The sequence below is a fragment of the Ovis aries genome, chromosome 11 (assembly GCF_016772045.2).
Source record: "Ovis aries strain OAR_USU_Benz2616 breed Rambouillet chromosome 11, ARS-UI_Ramb_v3.0, whole genome shotgun sequence".
NCBI lineage: Eukaryota > Metazoa > Chordata > Mammalia > Artiodactyla > Bovidae > Ovis > Ovis aries.
In genome coordinates, this window is record NC_056064.1 from 15,686,871 (window position 1) to 15,705,702 (window position 18,832).

Here is an 18,832-nt window from a genome sequence, read left to right on the forward strand (position 1 = left end):
GGGGAACTCAGAACCTTCAGCTCTGCAGCAGGAGGTGGGGCCAGCCCAGGGAACTCGCTGAAGGACCCGAGGGGGCGGAAACTCTTCTGACTACGGGAGCCGAGAGGCCCCTTCCTCCACCGTTCGAGCGCTTCCTGTCCGGGTCGGGCTTGCAAATCCGGTCGGGGAACGGAATTATCAATATTGGCCTTTCTCTACCAGTGACTTATATACCTGGAAAGCTCAAAACCCCTCTTTTCCTGAAAAACCCCAAGGCCTTATTGATCTTTTAGACACTATCCTGTATACTCACAATCCTACTTGGGATGATTGTCAGCAGCTGTTACAGGTGCTTTTCACCACGGAGGAATGGGAGAAAATTCTGTCAGAGGCACAGAAACATGTTCCCGGAGCGGATGGGAGACCAACCATGCAGCCTTACCTAGTGGAAGAAGAGTTTCCTTCCATGCAGCTGAACTGGGACTTTGAACGGGCAGAAGGTAGGGAGCGTCTCCGAGTGTACCGCCAGACTCTCATGGCCGGCCTTAGGGCAGCCGCCAGGAAACCCAAGAATTTATAAAAGATGAATCTGATAAGACAGGAGCAGAACGAGAGCCCGGCAGCCTTCTTAGAGAGGTTAATGGAAGCCTTTAGGCAGTATATGCCCATGGACCCCCAGGCTGATGTGTCACGCGCAGCAGTTCTGTTAGCTTTTGTGAACCAGGCAGCTCCAGATATCAGGAGAAAGTTACAGAAGATAGAAGGGCTGGGGGAATTGTCAATATAGGATCTGGTGAGGGCAGCTGAGAAAGTGTTTAATAACAGAGAGACCCCTGAGGAGAGGGAGGAACGGATCAGACGGGAGGAAAGGGAATATAGGGCTGAAGAAAACTGGAGAAATCAGAAAGAGCTGGCTCAGATCCTTTTGGCGGGGACGAGAACAGGGCTTCGGGAACTAAAGACACCCGGTCGGGAGGAAAGGAAAAACCAGCTAGACCTGCCCTAAAGAGAGACCAATGCCCTTACTGCAAAGAGCAGGGACACTGGAAAAATGAGTGCCCCAAAAGAGATCTGAAGAGAAAGACTGTAAGAAAGGAGGAATCTTCCTCAGGGACCCACGTCTTATATGCAGGGGAAGATAGTGATTAGGGGGGTCAGGGCCCGGCACCTCTCCCCGAGTCCTGGGTAACTATTAATGTGGAGGGGAAACCGATCAGCTTCATGGTGGATACGGGAGCCCAATACTCAGTTCTCAATCAAAAATTTGGGCCGATGTCCAAAAAGACTAGCTTGGTCCAGGGAGCCACCGGGACAAAGAGATATTACTGCACTACTAAACAAAAAGTGGACTTGGGAGCCCAACAGGTGTCCCACTCATTTCTGGTGATCCCAGAATGTCCAGCCCCTTTATTAGGAAAAGACCTATTGGCCAAAGTCAATGTGCAAATTCACTTTGACTCTGGGGGAATATCAGTCACAGACGGGCTTGGACAACCAATTCATGTTTTATCCCTGGCACTGAGAGATGAATAGAGACTATATTCACCAAAGCCCCCTGCAGCTGTGGATCCTGCTATGCGACAGTGGGTTCAGAAATACCCTCTGGCCTGGGCAGAGATAGCGGGAGTAGGACTGGCTAAACAAAGACCTCCCATTGTTGTTGAATTAAAAGCAAATGCTACTCCTGTGAGGGTGAAACAGTATCCCATGAGCCAGGAGGCCTGGCAAGGAGTTATGCCACACATCCAATTCCTCCTAAAGGCAGGAATTCTCAAAAAGTGCCGGTCCCCATGGAATACTCCCTTGTTGCCTGTGAAAAAGCCCAGGGGAACAGACTTTAGACCAGTCCAAGATCTTCGTGAAGTCAACAAATGGGTGAGTGACATTCATCCCACTGTCCCTAACCCATATACCCTCCTGAGCAGCTTGCCACCAGACTATGTCTGGTATACAATTTTAGACTTGAAAGATGCCTTTTTCAGCTTGCCTCTGGCCCCCCAGAGCCAGGAAATCTTCGCATTTGAATGGGCTGACGAGGACGGCCAAACTGTGGGCAGCTGACCTGGACTCACCTCCTACAAGTGTTCAAAAACTCGCCGACTTTGTTCAGTGAGGCTCTGGGTGAAGATCTCTGTGAGTATCGAACCAGCCACCCCGAAGTCATTCTGTTACAGTATGTGGATGACCTCATGCTGACCGCTACGACTAAGGAGGTATGCCTAAAGGCCACAGGCGATCTCCTCCAGACTTTGGGGACACTGGGGTACTGGAAAAGTGCGAAGAAGGCCCAAATTGCTAGACAGGAAGTCATTTATTTGGGATATAAAATAAAACAGGGGCAGAGATGGTTGACTCAGGCTATGAAAGAGACTATTCTATGGATCCCCGAGCCAGCGACTCCCCGGCAGGTGAGGGAGTTTTTAGGGACGGTTGGGTAAGGCAGGCTATGGATTATGGGGTTTGCTGAAAAGGCCCGACCTCTATATGAAGGAAGCAGAGAAAATAGAGACTGGACTTGGACTGAGCCAATGAGGTGGGCATTTCAGGAACTTCAACAGGCGTTACTGGAAGCCCCAGCCCTTGCACTTCTGGACCCGGCTAAGACGTTTCAACTGTTTGTGGCTGAAAAGCAGGGAGTAGGGAAGGGAGTCCTGATGCAGCAATGGGGACCGTGGAGACGGCCTGTGGCATATCTCTCTAAACAACAGGACCCAGTGGCTACGGGATGGCCGCCCTGTCTCCGTATCATTACGGCTGCTGCTCTCCTTGTCCATGATGCTGACAAGCTGACTTATGGACAGCGTCTCCTGGGCTACACTCCTCATGCCATAGAGGGAATCGTCAAACAGCCACCGGGTAAATGGATTTCTAATGCTCGCTTAACCCATTACCAGGCCCTGCTGCTGGATGCTCCCCGGATACACTTTCAAACACCTTGTTTTCTAAACCCTGCCACTCTGCTGCCCATCCCAGAGGAGGACGGGCCCCTCCATGACTGTGTTGAAGTGTTAGTTGAGGTAACCGTCATATGGAAAGACCTCAGCAACTTGCCATTAGAAAACAGTGAGCTGATATGGTTCACAGATGGGTGCAGTTATATAAAGGATGGACAGAGAAAAGCGGGGGAAGCCACAGTAGATGGCACTGGGAGGGTCATCTGGGCTGAGGCCTTGCCCCCTGGAACATCCGCCCAAAAAGCAGAACTGATAGCTGTGATACAAGCGCTAGAGAGGGCAAGAGGAAGAAGAGCCACGATTTATACTGACAGCCGATATGCATTCGGCACTGTGCACGTTCAAGGCCCCATATATAAAGAGCGGGGGCTTCTGATGGCAGAGGGGAAAGAGATTAAAAATTTGCCTGAGATTCGCAGACTCCTGGCAGTGGTCCACTTGCCCCAGGCGGTATCCATAGTGCATGTCCCAGGACACCAGAAAGGAGAGGATGCCTGGGCCCAAGGGAACTGTGCTGCCGATGCAGCAGCCCGTGAGGCAGCTGCTGGAGACCACGAAGCCCATGTACTGACTGTGGGATTGCCCCCGCCAGGGATGGGAACACTTCCCCCAAGCCCCATATACTCCCCCTGATTTATGCTGGGTGCTAGATAATACCACCGGTATCGGGACCAAGATGACAACCTGTTGCTCCCTGCTGACCTGGGCAAACATCTCTGTACCCATTTACATCAAACCACCCATTTGGGAGAGAAAAAGACTTTGACACTCCTACAATCGGCACAGCTGCGGTTTCCCTAACAGAAGAAAACCATCCAGGATATAGTCCGCACCTGCAAGGCCTGCCAGATGATGAGACCGGGAAAAGGACAGCACGCAGGTGTAAGATATCGGGGGAAAGGCCAGGACATCATTGGGAGATAGATTTCACTGAGGTAAGACCAGGCAAGTATGGGTATCGTTACCTGCTAGTTTTGGTTGATACGTTTTCCGGGTGGGTAGAAGCTTACCCCACTAAAAAGGAGACAGCGATAGTAGTAGCTAAGAAGCTCCTAGAAGAGATTATACCTAGGTTTGGGCTGCGGGTATCTATCGGCTCTGACAATGGACCTGCATTTGTGAGTAAAATTGTTCAGGGACTGGCCTCAGCCCTGGGGACCAAATGGAAGTTACGTTGCGAGTACAGTCCCCAGAGCTCAGCACAGGTAGAAAGAGTGAATCGGACCCTAAAAGAAACTTTAACAAAACTGGCAATTGAGACTGGCAGGGACTGGGTGACCCTCCTTCCCTTCGCGCTTTTTTGGGCGCGGAATACCCCCTATAAACTAGGTCTGACTCCCTTTGAAATTGTATATGGAAGTCCACATCCCATTTGTCCAGTGTCTGAAGGAAAGAGTAAACCACCTCTTTCGTTACGTGCCTTCCAACAGGAGATGCTAGCTTTGAGTAAGGTTCATAAACATATCTAGTCACTGATATGCAAAATTTATGAGAGCCAGAATGAAGGGACAATCCCGTCCCATGATATAGGACCAGGGGATTGGGTTTGGGTCAAGAGACATCAGTCAAAGACCTTGGAACCAAGATGGAAGGGCCCTTATGTTGTTCTCCTTACCACCCCTACTGCCCTGAAGGTGGACGGAATTGGACCCTGGATACACTGTAGCCACACACGGCGGGCCACCCCCGAAGAACAAGAGAGGGCCCAAAGAGAATGGAAGCCAATACTGCATCCCTCCAATCCCTTAAAACTGAAACTCGCCCAACAGCTGGTCTCGGACGGATCAACCTGACTCTTCTGATAATAGTCACCTTCCTGGACCCTGGGACTGTCAGCGCTAACCCTCATCAACCAATGAACCTGACCTGGATGATTCTGAGCGCAACTACGGGAGAAGTAATTAACTCTACCTCGGCCATTCATCCCCAAAACACCTGGTGGCTGGACTTGGAGTTCGACCTCTGTCTTTTGGCCACGGGAGCATGGGACATCGGCGACTGGGAGGTAAAGATACCTGGCAAGCCTGAATGTGGGGCTGGCATTAATAGGTGTAATACTCGACCCCCCACTAACTCAGGGCCTGGGTGCAGCCACTTCATCCAACGGACAAGCTTGCGGAAAACACCCTTCTATGTATGCCCCGGAGGAAGACGGGACCAGGCGACCGTCAATAAATGCGGGGGGGCTAATGAGTTTTATTGCGCCAGTTGGGGATGTGAGTCAATGGGGACAGTCCATTGGGAGCCCCCTATTCGTGGGGACTTGATTACCTTGGGTCGCATTCCGGGGCCCGCTGGGCTAACTGGGGGACATAGAAGGGGGTCCCTCATAACTGGGCCTTGTATGAATTTTCTTTGCAACCTGGTAAGGCTCAAATTCTCAACTGAAGGGAAGAGGTTCCCCGGTTGGGAAGCCGGACAATCCTGGGGCCTTCGGTTATATCAGTCAGGATATAACAGTGGATTGCTATTCACTGTCAGGTTAAAAGTAGGACCCATACAGATCGGTCCAACTCGGGGCATAGGGCCCAATTCAGTCCTAGTGCCACGAGAGGCTACCCACGCTCCCATTCGGCCTGCACACACCCCCGCCCGAGCACCCACCCAAACGCCTCCCGGGCCCTACATTACTAATACAAGCAACTCCCCTCCAGTTAGCCGTATGGGACCTAGCAGTAAAGATGAGCAGGACCCATTATTTAATATGATAATCAACTCCTATCAGGTTCTAAATTCCATACACCCGGATCTGACTAGCAGTTGCTGGTTATGTTATGACATCAAACCCCCTTATTATGAAGGTATAGCTGTCCCAGAAAGTTACAGTCCAACCAAAAACCACGCAGCTTGCCGATGGCAGCAGAAAGGAAACGCCAGATTAACCCTCCAACAAGTAACCAGGCGGGGCCTTTGCATAGGAAATGTCCCCCAAACCTATCAACATCTCTGCAAGTCTATAAATTCTACAGTGTCAAACAAGTACCTGGTGCCTCCCCAGGACAATTGGTGGGCCTGCTCCACAGGCTTAGCCCCTTGTGTTCACAGGCAGGTGTTAAATAATTCCAAAGATTTCTGTGTATTGGTACTATTAGTCCCCCAACTGTTCTATCACTCCAATAATAAAATCCTCCCAAAACTAGAAGCTTCACACCGATCTAAGAGAGAGCCAGTCTCAGCCTTAACCCTCACAGTCCTACTGGGGTCAGGGGCAGCCGGGGCATGAACTAGGATATCCTTTTTAATAATGCAGAATCAACACTATTCTAGCCTAAGAGCAGCCATTGATCCTGATATCAAAAGATTAGAAAGCTCAATCAGCCACCTTGAAAAGTCCCTTACTTCACTATCAGAAGTGGTTTTGCAGAACAGGAGGGGCCTAGATTTGATCTTCCTGCAACAAGGCGGATTATGTGCGGCCTTAGGAGAGGAATGTTGCTTCTATGCAGACCACACTGGGGTGGTAAGAGAGTCTATGGCAAAAGTGAGAGAAGGATTAGCACTGAGCAAGAGAGAGCGAGAAGCCCAGCAGGGATGGTTCGAGTCCTGGTTCCATCAATCTCCTTGGCTAACAACACTAATTTCTACCTTGCTCGGACCACTCATTATACTCCTACTCATTCTTACCTTCGGCCCATGTATTTCAAACAGATTAATAACCTTTGTAAGAGAACGTGTCAGTACAGTTCAGGTAATGGTATTAAGACAACAATACAGGCAGTGAACGGAGAGGAGGATTCCTCTCCATGATCAAAGGGCAAGGGGGAAATGTTGAGGCCTGATAGAGGACATGACTAAAATAGGCTGGAGCAAGCATCCCGGAAACAGCTGAGACACTGCCCCGGCGGAATCAAAATTAATTACCCACGACGGGAGGACTCAGCCTGTCAGCATGCTCCCCGTAGCCTGGTCTGTGCCATTCGGGACGAGGATAGATATCTCCTAAGAAAGCCCGTGCATGTGAAAATCTAGCCAATTAGTAGATGCAAAGAAACCCTTGTAACCAATCCAACCTTGCCAATTCCCTGTCTTTGTCCTAAACCTATAAATACTACTGTAATCCAGGGCTCGGGGCTCTGACTCTATTCCACTGTGTTAGATGCAGCCAGGGCTCTGGCTCGAGCTAGAAATAAATTCCCTTTTTTGCGTTTGCATTGCCGTGGATGTCTTGTTCTCTCAGTTCTGGGGATCGGGACCTTGGGCATAACAAGCACAGCCAAGCACCAAAATAATCTTTGCCTCTCCTAACCAAGATGTCCTTACCTGATTCAGCTCAACAGGACAGGTTTCTTCTTCCTTTCACCTGTGATCTCTTCAAGAGATGGCTCAGTTCCACAGCGGGAAGGCTCCTTGTAAGGATCCTCTGCGAATCCGTGACCGGTTCTCGCACTTGTCAAAGCCTCACTTAGAGCCACCATCACCATTACCACATCACCAGCGCCCCTCTCTTCTGTCCCTGTTGCAAAGGTCTCTTCTCTAAACAACTGACTCCACCCTGGATTCCAACCTTCCAGCCTCTGAACGCTAAACAGCGTAGATCTGTGTATTTGGCAGGTTTCCCTGCATTCTCATGAGGTACAAAGGTTGCTTTGTCATTGACCTCATTTCCGAACTCCGCTCATGATGGCCTGACACCTGCTATTTCTCTCCCACATATACACTCCCTTCTCCTCCTGCAGTGGTTCCATGCCCATCACAGCATTTGGCCAGCCTCACAGGATGCTTGCTGCCTGCCAGCTGTTATACCATAGGCGGTTGCTCCTTCAGACAGGATTCTGCCTGCTTCTGATGAAATCCCTTTAGGGCTTGGCCCAATCAGATTCACAAACTAAATCTGTAGTTTGCATCGCCAGGCACACCCAAAGGGCTGGAGGGAAAATTTCCACGTCCTTTAGACGTACTTCCTCCCCACCCTACCCCTAAGCCTTCAGGTGTACCTGGACTTCAGGTGTGGCAGGAAGGGGTCCATCTCCTCCATTTCAAGGAAAATGCTCAGTTGCTTCAATTGTGTCTGACTCTCTGGGGCCCCACAGACTGTAGCTCGCCAGGGTCCTGTGTCCATCGGAGCATCCTGGCTAGAATAGTGGAGTGGGTTGCCGTTTCCTCCTCCAGAGGATCTTCCCCACTCTGGGATTGAACCTGGGTCTCCTGTGGCTCCTGCCTTGGCAGGCAGGTTCTTTACCTCTGAGCCACCTGGGAAACCCACCCTTTCAGGGGACATGCTTAGTCTTGGTAATGTTGGTGTTATTTCTCTGATGGAGCCTGTCTCCCTGGCTTCCATGGGGCTGGAAAAATAGTCTCCACCAAGTACCCATTACTAAAGGCTCCAGCCACAATCCAGGCATGAGACCCTCCATACTTCTCCAGTTCTGGGTCTGTATCTCTGTTTCGTGTCTCTCAGTCTGTTGATACTCTGAGCTAGGAGCGCCTGCAGGCACACCCCTGGGTTGTACTCCTCCTGGGAGCACCACTGAGTCTTCCCCAGTTGAAGCCAGTGTCGAGGCTGGACCAGCCATTGTGACTCTTACTGTGCACCTTGGCCGCAACCATCAGGGAACTTTGAAGAGACAAGGTTTGCTATTCACGGTCCTGGAGGGTGCACGGCACTGCAGTGGCCACACACCAAGGCCCCAGAGAGCGAGCTCAGACCTGGGGTTCTGCCTCTATCCGGGTGAGGGTGAGGTGCCTGGGATTCCATGGGTTCACTCTTTTTGGGTAAACTTAAAACGCAAAAGAAATACATGAAGCAGGGAAGGGAAAATTGGGGTCACTCAAGTGGCCAGTGAGCTAGGTTACCCGGAGCTTTCTGAAAGGGGAACTCCACGGGTGGAGTGGCCTGACCCTTTATCTGATTTTGTAGCCCGCAACGTGCTTGTCAGAGATGGGTGTCTTTGAAGTGGATGCCTCGGCAATCAAAAGTTTGATGTCGGCCTCTGCCATTACAACCCAAAGCTGGGAATTCCCTGGTGGTCCTGCGGTTGGGACTCGATGCTTTTGATGCCTTCACCGCTGTGGCTTGGGTTCAGTCTCTGGTTGGGGAACCAACATCCCACAAGCCGAGTGGCATGGCGAAACAAGCAAGCAATCAAAAGCAATCATAAGCTAACTTACGTGACAATTCCCAACTCTTTGTTTAGAGGCATTGGGTGTCCTGAATACTCAGGCATCTTCCTGAGCAAAGTCCTAAATACTTTTCTCCACACTCCACCTTGCCGGATATGCCAGATGAGGTGATTGTCTCAGACTTAGTCAGTCTGGATTTCTCTAGGTCATCGGTATAACAGTGACATAGCATAGGGGTTAGAAAGTGGGCTCGGGGGGTGGGCTGTGCGGGTTCAAATCTGAGCTCTGTTCATTTCTGTTTGTATGTTTTTAATTTTTGCTTGTTTGTTTAAGCTATGGAGCACTTCGCCAGTTTGCATGTCATCCTTGCGCAGGGGCCATGCTCATCTTCTCCGTATTGTTTCGATTTTAGCACGTGTGTTGCTGAAGCGAGGACCAAGCTCTGCTGGTTTTAAGCCAGGTCACCTTGGGGGGAGATTCCTCCACCTTGCTTTAGTCATCTGTGGAACAGAGAGGCTAATGATACAAATCTCTCAGGGCTCTTGGGAGGATGACATGTCATAATATATGCTAAGTGCTTAGCACCTGCCACAGAGGAAATGTTCAAAGTTCCCTCTGCGTGCCCCTGCAGGCCCTTCGATTTCACTCTCATTCTTTCTGCAGCTTAACAGGCTGCCTCATGTTAATCTTCTTTAAGAGCTGTCTTTATCTTGCCACTCCTTTCCTGCCCACCTACCCTAGCCCTGAGCCTTCATAAGACATCACTGCATAAAGCACACTTCGAGGCTCTCCTCTGGGTCCTCAGAAACCTCCACAATCTGTCCCCAACCCACTCTTCCAGCTTTATTCCCTTTCATTCCCTTCCAGGACCTTTCAACCAGTCTAGCCGACCTCCCTATTCCCATTAAGGCTCCCCACTCAGCGCAAGACCACATGCTGACCTCTTCCCCACTTCAAGTCTTACTCACCCTTGAAGGCTCAAGTGGAAGACTCTCCTCCTCCAGGAAGTCTTCCCTGACTAGACAAAAGTTTGGTGCCATTCACATGCTAATTAGTCACCCACAGAATTATCTCGCTATAGTTTTGTTTTTGCCTGCTTTTGCATATGATCTTCCCCACAAGATGAGAACTCTTTGCAGGCAGGCACTGTGTTTCCATAGTTTGTGTTTGGCATTTACCAGCATGAAAGGAAAATCAAAAGAGAGTCAGTATTGCCAAGTGAGGGCTTCCCAGGTGGCTCGGTGGTAACGAATCACTTGCCGTCACAGGAGATGTGGGTTTGATCCCTGGCCTGAGAATATTCCCTGCAGAAGGGAATGGCAACCCACAGCAGTATTCTTGCCTGGAAAAACCCATGGACCAAGGAACCCAGTGGGCTACAGTTCGTGGTGTCACAAAGAGCAGGATACGACTTAGCAACTAAACAACAACAATATTGCTAAGTGAGCTCCCCAAAGTGGAGCTGGACAGGAGGCCTTTAAGAAAGTGTGACCTTCCAGGGGGAAAGAGATGGTGGAGGGATAAACTGGGAGATCGGGGTTGACAAATACACACCATCTATAAAACATAACTAATAAAGACCTACTGTATAGCGCAGGGAACACTACTCAGTGCTCTACAATGACCTATATGGGAAAACAACCTAAAAAAGAGTGGATATATGTGTGACTGATTCACTTTGCTGCATGCCTGAAATTAATGCAACATTGTAAATAAGTATGCGCCAATAAAAAAGAAGTAATGTGACATGCATATTTCAGCTTGGATGGAATCTGACCTTTCGACCTGATGAAGTCATCCAGAACACCTGTCAGAGATTCAAGATGCTTTTTGAACTCCTTATGCTGAAACAACCTATGATTTCTTAAGAAAAAGTATTTCCTGAGTCACTTGGGAGTCTATGATGATTCCACCAGGAAACTTTTAATAACCTCATGGCAACTTTTACGTCTCCTGCATTGCAATTCTTAGGACTCCAAATAAACTCTCTCTCTCTCTTTTTTTATTTTTAAAAGATTTTGGTTGTGCTGTGAGGCATGTGGGATCTTACTTTCCCAACCAGGTTCAAATGCATGTTCCCTGCAAAGTCCCCTGGTCAGAGTCTTAACCCCTGGACTGCCAGGGAAGTCCCATAAACTCTTTTCTTATTTGCAGTCTTCTGCATTACTTTTTTGGTGGATGGTAAGGGCAGGAAGGTCCCCTGGAGGAGGGCATGGTGACACATTCCAGTATTCTTGCTTGGAGAACCCCCATGGAAAGAGGATCCTGGCGGGCTACAGTCCATGGGGTTGCAAAGGGTCAGACGTGACTGAGCGACTGAGCACAGCACAGTGCAAGGGCTTCCCACACGGCGCTGGTGGTAAACCCGCACCAGTGCAGGAGACAGAAGACATGCGAGCTTGATCCCCGGGTTGGGAAGATCCCCTGCAGGAGGGCATGGCAGCTCACTCCAAGATTCTTGCCTGGAAAATCCCATGGACAGAGCAGCCTGGTGGGCTACAGTCCATGGGGTCGCAAAGAGTCAGATCTGATTGAAGTGACTTAGTACACACACACAAGTTACTCATTAAAGGTGGGCTGGCTAAACAGACAGTCATAGGTCTTAGAAGAATTCTAAGAACTGGGGACCCCTTGAATGCCACTGGGCCCCCCAGGGGATGCAGTGGACGAAGAAGCCATCCAATTCTTCACCACTCCTGGGAGAAATGGACTGAGACTCTCACTACAGCGAGGAGCCTCCTCCACTCCCCACAGAGCTTGTTAAAGCGGTCATTTAGCGCACAGTTCAGTAGCCAAGGATCTGGGGTCCAGATCCAAACGCAGGGTTCCCAGTGCCAGCTCCAGCCTTTACCAAGGGTGTGACCTTTGAAAGTGTGTCAATTTCTCAGCGCCTCTGTTTCACTACCTAGCTTTAAAATGGGAATAAAAACCGTCCCTACCTCACTCACATGTGAATATAGATGAGTTAATGCATGTAATGTGGTTACCATGCTGCTCCAATGAGCACTCAGTAAATAGGAGCTTTTCCTGCAGGATCCTACACTGAGCATTTTGGCCTACAGATATGGACAGTGTTCTATGTAAAGAAAGGCTCCGCTCGTAACTCAGTGGGCAAAGACTCTGTCTGCCATGCAGGAGACACAGGTTCGATTTCTGGGTCAGGAAGATCCCCTGGAGAAGGAAATGACAACCCACGCCAGTATCCTTGCCAGGAGAATCCCATGGAGGATGCCTGGCGGGCTACAGTCCATGGGGTAGCAAGAGTCAGACACGACTTAGCAACTAAACCACCACCAGGTGGAAAGAAAGGCCAAGCTCAAGCCCCATCTTCAGCACTTCCAGCTCAGTACTTAGGAACATATTCTCCCTGCCTGAGCTTCTGTTTGATTATCTTTCAAATAAAATAATCATTCCCATGATATACAGTTGAAGTAGTTATGAAATATTGCTTATTAAGGGTAAAGAACAACACCTGGCATAAATGGGGCTCATGGGTGTGTTTCCTTCATCTTTCATTTAAGTGTCCCCCTTCTGTATGACAGATTGACTGGGCAGAGATAATGGCAATTGGAAGGAAGAAATAAAGAGGGAACACGCAGGACACAGAGGGTCCAGGAAATTGATCCTGGTGTCTTGAGAGGTTGGTGGGAGCCTGCTGCCATCTGCTGGATTGAGCAGGGATGGCATCCAAGTGCTCTCGAATGCCACCTTGCGTTAAAAGAGGTGACGACATAGAACAGAAGGTTGCCATTAAATATTATTAAGCCTTATTAAAATCACTTTAGTTTGTTTGAAGAACAAAATATGCTACCAGAGTATATGTTTGTACTATCATTTAACTGGAAAGTTAACGCAATCTTTAAAAATCAGGTTCAATTTGTAGTAGTCTTGGGAAAAAATAGTTTATGGAGATTCTGTTAGAGGAACAGAAACCATAGTATCCTAAGTTTTCTAAACTTTATTTTGAACCATCACTTCAATTAGTTAAAACTTACAGGGTAAAAATAACGACACACAAAAATGATCTTAGAAAGGCATATTCAGAATTCCTGATGCAGAAAATGTGATTATTTTTTTGTTTAATGACTGGAAATCTTTATTCCTTCAGAAAATAGTAACATTATTTATCGAATGTCACCACCTGTTTGGTGATTTACTAGATAACCACTCAAGGTATTTTATTAAGTAAGCACTCAAGTTATTTTTACTTAACATAAGTAAAAAGAATCTAGTCTTTTGACCACGTTGATTTTGAACGGTGGCATCTTTACCAAGTACAGTGAACGTCTGTTATAGGGAGAACAGTTTGGGAGACAATAAAGGTTTTGATTATAAGTCATCTATATGATTAAAAACCATTGCAAACACTGCATGGCGTTACTTATATAAAATCAGAAAGAAAACACTCTTATCAAGCTCCAAAATTTGTATATACTTTTAGGTCATAAGAGTTAATAGTTTTATTTATAACTTTGCCGATTATGTTATTTATGTATGAAACAAGGCAGGAAAATATATTGAGAAGGAGTTCTGTTTACAGAGGACTTTAATGTATTACATTTCTTAAATGTAAACATGTATTTTCAATGCATACTTGAGTAATACTTAAGGAAACCAAACAAAGTAATAATACAGTTGCATTGTTGTGCATGTTGTCAGTGTCAGAAATAAAACCATTTTGGTGCAAAAAAAAAAAAAAAAAAGAGGTGCCAGCACAGACGGTGCCTGCCTCTGGACTCTGTTTCATGGGTATATTTGACTATACCAGTGTCTCACCGTCTTGATTGTTGTAGTTTTACACTAAATCCTGGAATCAGGTACTGAAAGTATCTACCTTTCATAATTATTTTGACTGTTATAGACGCTTTGCCTTTTCAAAGAAATCACATCAGTTCAGTCGCTCAGTCGTGTCCGACTCTTTGCAACCTCATGAATCGCAGCTTGCCAGGCCTCCCTGTCCATCACCAACTCCCGGAGTTCACCCAAACTCTTGTCCATTGAGTCAGTGATGCCATCCAGCCATCTCATCCTCTGTCGTCCCCTCTTCCTCCTGCCCTCAATCCCTCCCAGCATTAGAGTCTTTTCCAATCAGTCAACTCTTCGCATGAGGTGGCCAAAGTACTGGAGTTTCAGCTTCAGCATCATTCCTTCCAAAGAAATCCCAGGGCTGATCTCCATCAGAACGGACTGGTTGGATCTCCTTGCAGTCCAAGGGACTCTCAAGAGTCTTCTCCAACAGCACAGTTCAAAAGCATCAATTCTTCAGCGCTCAGCCTTCTTCACAGTCCAACTCTTACATCCATACATGACCACCACCGGAAAAACTATAGTAGACGGACTTTGGTGGCAAAGTAATGTCTCTGCTTTTGAATATGCTATCTAGGTTGGTCATAACTTTCCTTCCAAGGAGTAAGTGTCTTTTAATTTCATGGCTGCAATCACCATCTGCAGTGATTTTGGAGCGCCCCAAAATAAAGTCTGACACTGTTTCCCCATCTATTTCCCGTGAAGTGATGGGACCAGATGCCATGATCTTCATTTTATGAATGTTGAGCTTTAAATCAACTTTTTCACTCTCCTCTTTCACTTTCATCAAGAGGCTTTTTAGTCCCTATTCACTTTCTGCCATAAAGGTGTCATCTACATACCTGAGGTTACTGATATTTCTCCTGGCAATCTTGATTCCAGCTTGTGCTTCTTCCAGCCCAGCATTTCTCATGATGTACTCTTCATATAGGTTAAATAAGCAGGGTTACAATATACAGGCTTGACACACTCCTTTCCCTGTTTGGAACCAGTCTGTTATTCCATGTCCAGTTCTAACTGTTGCTTCCTGACCTGCATATAGGTTTCTCAAGAGGCAGGTCAGGTGGTCTGGTATTCCCATCTCTTGAAGAATTTTCCACAGTTTATTGTGATCTACACAGTCAAAGGCTTTGGCATAGTCAATAAAGCAGAAATAGATGTTTTTCTGGAACTCTCTTGCTTTTAAAACGATCCAGTGGATGTTGGCAATTTGATCTCTGGTTCCTCTGCCTTTTCTAAAACCAGCTTGAACATCTGGAAGTTCACACATACACATACATCAATTTCTATTTTTTTAAAAAGTGAAAAGTGAAAATGAAAGTCACTCAGTCGTGTCTGACTCTTTGCGATCCCATGAACTGTATAGTCCATGGCGTTCTCAGGCCAGAATACTGGAGTGGGTAGCCTTTCCCTTCTCCAGGGTATCTTCCTGACCCAGGAATTGAACCAAGGTCTCCTACATTGCAGGCGGAGTCTTTACCAACTGAGCTATCAGGGATGACCTTTTTAAAAAAAAAAAAAAAAAAGCCAGCTGTAATTTTGATTGCAATGCATTGAATTTGTAGATACTTTTGGACAGAATCGGTGTTTAAGATTCTATTCCACAGACAGGGGGTAGCTCTCCATTTATGTAAGTTTTCTTTAGTTTTGCACTTTCTTGTAGTTTTCAGTGTCAAGGTCTTGCACGTATTTTCTAAAATATGTCTCTAGGTATTTTATGCCTTGAGATGCTATTATAAATGATATTCTTCTAATTTCATCTTCTATTTGTTTGTACCTAGTATACAGAATTATAATTTTTATATATTGATCTTATATCTTGGATCCTTGCTAAATGCACTTATTTTTATTTTTTAGAGATTCCTTAGGACTTACATATTTAAAATTTTTTTAATCTGTGAATAAAGATAGCTTCGTTTCTTCCTTTCCAATTTGTATATTTTTAAATGAATTTATCTTGCTTTATTTTTCTAGCTAGGATACCCAATGCAGTATCTTGAAAAGGGTAAATATCCTTGCTCTGGTCCTAGTCTATAATGGAAAGTATTTATCTTGTTACTATTATGTATTTTGATATTTGTAGATTTTTAAATTATCATTATCCTTTATCAGATTGAGAAATTCCATTTTATTCCGAGTTTATGGATATTTATTTATTTTTAATCATAAACTGGTATTTAATTCGTCAAATGATTTTCCCATATACTTTGAGGTGATCATCACTTACACTTTTTCTCTTTTTTTAATATGGGGAATTAGTTTATTTTTAAATGTTGAAACTCCCTTGCTTTGCTAGGATAAATCTCACTTTGTTGTGATATACTATCCTTTTTTAATATGTGGTTCAGTTCAGTTCAGTTCAATCACTCAGTCGTGTCCGACTGTTTGCGACCCCATGAATCGCAGCACGCCAGGCCTCCCTGTCCATCACCAACTCCCAGAGTTCACTCAAACTCATGTGCATTGAGTCAGTGATGCCATCCAGCCATCTCATCCTCGGTCATCCCCTCCTCCTCCTGCCCCCAATCCCTCCCAGCATCAGAGTCTTTTCCAATGAGTCAACTCTTCGCATGAGGTGGCCAAAGTGTTGGAGTTTCAGCTTCAGCATCATTCCCTCCAAAGAAATCCCAGGGCTGATGTCCTTTAGGATGGACTGGTTGGCTCTCCTTGCAGTCCAAGGGACTCTCAAGAGTCTTCTCCAACATCACAGTTCAAAAGCATCAATTCTTCGGCCCTCAGCCTTCGTCACAGTCCAACTCTCACATCCATACATGACCACTGGAAAAACAGTTCTATTTGCCTTTTATTTTTAATAAATTTTTGGCTGCACCAAGCAACATGTAAGATCTTAGTTTCCCGACCAAGGACTGAACCCATGCCTCCTGGGTTGGAAGGCAGAGTCTTAACTGCTGGAACACCGGGGAAGTCCCAATTTGCCTTTCTCTTTGTGAGAATTTTTGTGTTTATGTTCATGGATAATTTTGGTCTAGAATTTTCATGGCTTATAGTACTCTTAACCGGCGTTGGTGCTAAGGTTTTGCTGAGCTCACGAAATGAAGCAGGAGTTGTTTCTCCTTATTTTCTGAAATTATTTGAGAAATACTGTTATAGAAACTTGAGACAATTAAACTCCCTTGGTTTTTGTTCTCTCATCTGTACAGTGAAACTGGTACTGTCTACCTAGCCTGGCGTGATGTAGAACAGATGAAGCGATATCTGAAACTGCCGCATAATGCACCTAGTAGGACCTCAACACAGGATAGGTGTTTTATCAATAAGTATGATTATTATCACATCAGTAGGAGGACCAGAAATTAGCACATGGTGATTCTTGAGGTCCTTCCCGTGAAATGCCAGTTCTTTTCTCTCAAAGAACTTACTGTTGACCCATTAGGTCACATTTGTGGAGCTTTAAAAATTGATTTTTAGCTGTTATCTCATCTCATGCCGCGGGGGCCTCCAAAGGTGGCTCTTCCTGATCTCATTTCTCCCTTTAACTGATTGGGAAACTTGCGTTTAGGACAACTTGCCTGAAGCAGCACTGTAACGAGAGAGGAATAAACGTGACCACTGTTGAATCTGCTCCTTTAACTCTTGCGCTCTGTTGCCTCGAGGCCTGCATTCTTTGTAAAAGAATGTTGCCTGTAGCCTGAAATACACCGAGAGTCTGCTCTCAAGGCGCTGATCTTTAAAGGTATCAGGCTTTTCCATGAAGAAGTTGTAAACGGGAGAATAACTTCTTGTTGGAGGTTTGCAGGAACGTTGTGAACCAGACAGGGCTAGGTGGATAGCAGTAAGAAGGATTCTGGCACTAGGAAGCTTGCAAGGACCAGCCACGTTCCCTCCCCTTTTGGTATAAAAGAAGCCTGAAGTCTAACTCAGGTCAGATAGTTCTTTTGGTCTGCTGGCTTTCTGAATAAAGTTGCTATTCTTTGCTCCAATGCCTTGCCCTGCAGGGCATGCTGGGTCTTAGTTACTGGACCAGGGATCAAACCCGCACACCATGCAGTGGCTGCTGCTGCTGCTAAGTCGCTTCAGTCATGTCCGACTCTGTGCGGCCCCATAGACAGCAGCCCACCAGGCTCCCCCATCCCTGGGATTCTCCAGGCAAGAACACTGGAGTGGGTTGCCATTTCCTTCTCCAATGCATAAAGGTGAAAAGTAAAAGTGAAATTGAAGTCACTCAGTCGCATCTGACCCTCAGCAATCCCATGGACTGCAGCCTTCCAGGCTCCTCCATCCATGGGATTTTCCAGGCAAGAGTACTGGAAGCAGAGTCTTATTAACTGATGGATCTCCAAGTACTCCCTCCCCGTCACTCATTCCAAAGCCAGTGTTATAGAAAAGGGAGCCAGAGCACCAGAGAGGTGCTCTCCTGCTTCCTGGCCAAGAGGACCACCCTCACGCTGGGAGATCCCTTTAGAAGGCACCTTTAAAGATTTCCAACATGAAGAGCCAGGTCACCCAGTCAGCTGCATTCTCTGTCCAGATGTGTGACCTTTTAAGCACGTTTGTAACCTCTCTGTGTCTCAGACTCCTTATCTGGAAAAAGATGAGAAGCATAATAATACCAGTCATTATTTATTGGGTCCCTAAAATGGCACCTCACTCCAGTGTTCTTGCCTGGAGAATCCCAGGGACGGGGGAGTCTGGTGGGCTGCCGTCTACGGGGGTCTCACAGAGTCGGGCACGACTGAAGCGACTTAGCAGCAGCAGCAGCAGCAGGGGTCAGAGTGGGCTTCCTGGGTGGTGCAGCGGTAAAGAATCTTCCAGCCAATGCAGGAGAGGGAGACACAGGAGAAGCGGGTTTGATCCCTGGGTCGGGAAGATTCCCCTGGAGAAGGAAATGGCAACCGACTCCAGTATTCTTACCTGGAGAATCCCATGGACAGAGGAGCCTGGGTGTTCTACAGTCTGTGGGGTCATAAGGAGTCAGACACGACTGAACATGCAGTCTAGGGGCCAGGGCATTACTGCATAGTTATTTGTCTGTTGCTCTTTAGTCTATGTCCAGTTGCATCCGACTCTTTTGC

General features: G+C 47.0%; 1 long non-coding RNA gene and 1 other non-coding gene across 3 annotated transcripts in view; both read right to left on the reverse strand.

Annotated features, from left to right (window-relative positions):
* Positions 1-7,416, reverse strand: part of LOC121820553 (uncharacterized) — a 51,105-nt gene extending 43,689 nt beyond the window's left edge. For both annotated transcript variants that reach the window (XR_009595319.1, XR_006061092.2), the window contains exon 1: positions 7,194-7,416. This is a non-coding gene — a long non-coding RNA (uncharacterized LOC121820553). The remainder of the gene's footprint in view (positions 1-7,193) is intronic.
* A 1,906-nt stretch (positions 7,417-9,322) lies between these two features.
* Positions 9,323-9,429, reverse strand: LOC114117035 (U6 spliceosomal RNA). Its single transcript, XR_003590830.1, has one exon. It is a non-coding gene; the product is annotated as a U6 spliceosomal RNA (small nuclear RNA).
* Positions 9,430-18,832: the final 9,403 nt, after the last annotated feature.